A 5,000-nucleotide genomic window follows, 5' to 3' on the forward strand; every position below is an offset into this window, starting at 1 on the left:
GCTCCTGCAACGACGATACCGCCATCTATGGGACGCCAAGCCGACTAAGACATCGATGGGCCCACAGTGCCCATCTTTCGACGCCACCCACAAAGCATGCAGCCTCTGTCGACCACAGCACCCATACGCCAGTGCCTCTGCCGCACGAAGTCGTGGACCGGCAATCACACCACCTGCACCCGTTCGTGCCCCACCCCAACCGCCCAACTCGCATCGCCAGCGGATGAACGGCGGACGTTTCCCGCACTCGTAAGGTGCAATTCACACCTATAACATGCGTTTCATGAAGAGATATTTCCAATATGCGACATTCCCGCTGTCCCTATTCATGAGCTGCGAGCTGTACCACGTACAAGCTACAGACGCGATCGCATTGCTCACTGTACGGATTCTCATGCTGAGCCATCAGCTAGGAAGCGCCCCATCCATGTCGGCACCCGTGGGCGTTGCACTCGCAGTCGCAAAAAACGCTGGGCAAATATATATCTCGGAAGAGTAACGACAGTCCGAGCCTCCTGGCGTTGCACTCGCAGCCGCAAAAAAACGCTGGGCACATATATGTCTCGGAAGAGTAACGACAGTCCGAGTCTCCTGCGTGGGAAGAGTCTTTCTAGGCCCTGACCCACGGGAAGGGTGTAGCTTCCCCCATCCCGGACATTTGACGTCGTCACACTACCGGTATTGACTAATAGACTGATTGCTGATAATCATTAGCCATACACTGGGGGAAACGGCCGACAGGGGCGGCAACATAGTGGAGCCGCAGTGTCACTAATGTACAGAGATAGAACAGTTTCGACTGGAACTAGAGTAACCGTATACACGGCACTGATTAGTAATAGATGCAGAGCCATCAGAATACAGATAATATATACAACCGTCCCTATACATGCTGAAAGACTCTGCACACAATGAGAACCACACGTCAGCCAGACACTCTTATCACACACTACTCTCTTATCACACACAATATCTAACCACCAGCATGGAAGAACATCCAGTGCATCCTCTCCGCCACATGACACAATCCACACTATCATTACCAGACCGGGAGGTCCACCCAGAAAACACAATATCCCACCCTTCCGACATCCGCACATTGCTCAGCTAAGCCACGAACACCCACACATGTCCTACACAGTGGTGCACCCAACATCACAATACTGCCTCCTGTCACAGCACACAAACAATGGCAGGAATGAAAGACACAGATCTGCCACAACCATGGAATCGGAGCGCCGCCTGTCATGAGCCAAAAGTGCATCCTGACGTGACAAATCGGATAATACCGCAGGCATCCAATTACGATAATCACTATCAACGAACCTGCCGCCCCCCCCCCCAATACACCTTTCCCTACAACAATGTGTATCTGAACCTACGCTATATCGTACCTTAACCTAACCTATATCGTACCTTAACCTAACCTATATCGTACCTTAACCTAACCTATATCGTACCTTAACCTAACCTATATCGTACCTTAACCTAACCTATATCGTACCTTAACCTAACCTATATCGTACCTTAACCTAACCTATATCGTACCTTAACCTAACCTATATCGTACCTTAACCTAACCTATATCGTACCTTAACCTAACCTATATCGTACCTTAACCTAACCTATATCGTGCCTTAACCTAACCTATATCGTGCCTTAACCTAACCTATATCGTGCCTTAACCTAACCTATATCGTGCCTTAACCTAACCTATATCGTGCCTTAACCTAACCTATATCGTGCCTTAACCTAACCTATATCGTGCCTTAACCTAACCTATATCGTGCCTTAACCTAACCTAATTTGTGCCTTAACCTAACCTAATTTGTGCCTTAACCTAACCTAATTTGTGCCTTAACCTAACCTAATTTGTGCCTTAACCTAACCTAATTTGTGCCTTAACCTAACCTAATTTGTGCCTTAACCTAACCTAATTTGTGCCTTAACCTAACCTAATTTGTGCCGTAACCTAACCTAATTTGTGCCGTAACGTAACCCATGTTGTGCCGTAACGTAACCCATGTTGTGCCGTAACGTAACCCATGTTGTGCCGTAACGTAACCCATGTTGTGCCGTAACGTAACCCATGTTGTGCCGTAACGTAACCCATGTTGTGCCGTAACGTAACCCATGTTGTGCCGTAACCTAACCCATGTTGTGCCTTAACCTAACCCATGTTGTGCCTTAACCTAACCCATGTTGTGCCTTAACCTAACCCATGTTGTGCCTTAACCTAACCCATGTTGTGCCTTAACCTAACCCACGTTGTGCCTTAACCTAACCTACGTTGTGCCTTAACCTAACCCATGTTGTGCCTTAACCTAACCCATGTTGTGCCTTAACCTAACCCATGTTGTGCCTTAACCTAACCCATGTTGTGCCTTAACCTAACCCATGTTGTGCCTTAACCTAACCCATGTTGTGCCTTAACCTAACCCATGTTGTGCCTTAACCTAACCCATGGTGTGCCTTAACCTAACCCATGTTGTGCCTTAACCTAACCCATGTTGTGCCTTAACCTAACCCACGTTGTGCCTTAACCTAACCCACGTTGTGCCTTAACCTAACCCACGTTGTGCCTTAACCTAACCCACGTTGTGCCTTAACCTAACCTACGTTGTGCCTTAACCTAACCCATGTTGTGCCTTAACCTAACCCATGTTGTGCCTTAACCTAACCCATGTTGTGCCTTAACCTAACCCATGTTGTGCCTTAACCTAACCCATGTTGTGCCTTAACCTAACCCATGGTGTGCCTTAACCTAACCCATGGTGTGCCTTAACCTAACCCATGGTGTGCCTTAACCTAACCCATGTTGTGCCTTAACCTAACCCATGTTGTGCCTTAACCTAACCCATGTTGTGCCTTAACCTAACCCATGTTGTGCCTTAACCTAACCCATGTTGTGCCTTAACCTAACCCATGTTGTGCCTTAACCTAACCCATGTTGTGCCTTAACCTAACCCATGTTGTGCCTTAACCTAACCCATGTTGTGCCTTAACCTAACCCATGTTGTGCCTTAACCTAACCCATGTTGTGCCTTAACCTAACCCATGTTGTGCCTTAACCTAACCCATGTTGTGCCTTAACCTAACCCATGTTGTGCCTTAACCTAACCCATGTTGTGCCTTAACCTAACCCATGTTGTGCCTTAACCTAACCCATGTTGTGCCTTAACCTAACCCATGTTGTGCCTTAACCTAACCCATGTTGTGCCTTAACCTAACCCATGTTGTGCCTTAACCTAACCCATGTTGTGCCTTAACCTAACCCATGTTGTGCCTTAACCTAACCCATGTTGTGCCTTAACCTAACCCATGTTGTGCCTTAACCTAACCCATGTTGTGCCTTAACCTAACCCATGTTGTGCCTTAACCTAACCCATGTTGTGCCTTAACCTAACCCATGTTGTGCCTTAACCTAACCCATGTTGTGCCTTAACCTAACCCATGTTGTGCCTTAACCTAACCCATGTTGTGCCTTAACCTAACCCATGTTGTGCCTTAACCTAACCCATGTTGTGCCTTAACCTAACCCATGTTGTGCCTTAACCTAACCCATGTTGTGCCTTAACCTAACCCATGTTGTGCCTTAACCTAACCCATGTTGTGCCTTAACCTAACCCATGTTGTGCCTTAACCTAACCCATGTTGTGCCTTAACGTAACCCATGTTGTGCCTTAACGTAACCCATGTTGTGCCTTAACCTAACCTATAATGTGCCTTAACCTAACCTAAAGTGCGCCGTAACCTAAACTATATTGCGCCTTAACCTGACGCACGTTGTCGCTGAACCTGCTCTGTAATTGTTATGCAACCCGTTAAAGTAGTGTAGTGTTGCCTAACCGCAACCCTCGCAATATAGTTCGCTACTCGCACTGCCCGGTCCCCTGTGTATCGCGTCATGTTAAACACCTTGCAGGTGTTGCTGACTTTCCACATGCTCCTGCTATACACTGTAGTGTGGATAGCAGCAGGACGTACATGCCCCCCCCCCTTCCCCCCTGCCTTCGCAAGCTGGTCGGTGAGAAGTTTGCATGTTCAATGCCCTTCGCATGCCGACGTACTCAGCCTACGTTGTGGTACGGCCTGTCACCTGTCCGCCGATGTACGCAAAACCCACAAACTGTACTGCACATTGCTCCGTATGTACTGAATGATACATCGTGGCCCATGTGACCGTATGACGACAGCGCCTAGCAACGGCGGACCATACAGTCCAAATATTGTGCACGCAGCTACGTGTCGTCTCCCTATAAGAGCTGGATTGCAGTGTGGTACGCCATACAGACGTGTGGGAGGAACGGACGCCCTGGATGGCGATCAGCATGAGCAGTCTGTTGATGTAGTGGAGCGTGTATTCGGACGTAGTCGTCTCTTCTCACACACCGTGATAGCATGTTGCACCGCGTTCCACATCTGCGACATGCTGCAGAGGCGGGCTGACAGTCGTTCGCGCAATGGACACCGCATACGTACGGGGTCTACCTTCCACGTGTTCTCTAGGCGTGCACATGTTGTTGCGTCTATGTGGGCAGACGTAGTGTGTTGTGACACCTGACACAGGCATGCAATACTCGTTGCAAATGGCGATGGACGTGTACGTTTGCTGGTGACGTTACGCAAATGAACAACCGGTAACCCGTTGTGGTGCGGTTGTTCTCGCTAGAGGTGAATCAGTGTTGGCGACGATCGGTCGAGCTATTAACCGGTTGTTTCAGGGATACCCACCATGCCCACGAACGTGAAAGGGGACCCACCATGCCCACGAACGTGAAAGGGGATCTGGGTGTGAGGCGATACGCGGCGGTGGCTGGGTGGGACCGTCCCCGGCCGGTGAGGGGGGGCCGCCCGGCGTGCTGGCAGCGCGGTGCGTGGGCGCACGCGCTACAGCCGGCTGGTGGGGGCGGCCGGTGGCAGGCGCGCCGGCCGACGGACGCGGCAGGCGGCGCAGCTGCGCGCCGGCGCCCCCTGCTCGCGGCGCCTTGCGGCCAAAG

This window comes from Schistocerca serialis, unplaced genomic scaffold, assembly GCF_023864345.2.
Source record: "Schistocerca serialis cubense isolate TAMUIC-IGC-003099 unplaced genomic scaffold, iqSchSeri2.2 HiC_scaffold_648, whole genome shotgun sequence".
NCBI lineage: Eukaryota > Metazoa > Arthropoda > Insecta > Orthoptera > Acrididae > Schistocerca > Schistocerca serialis.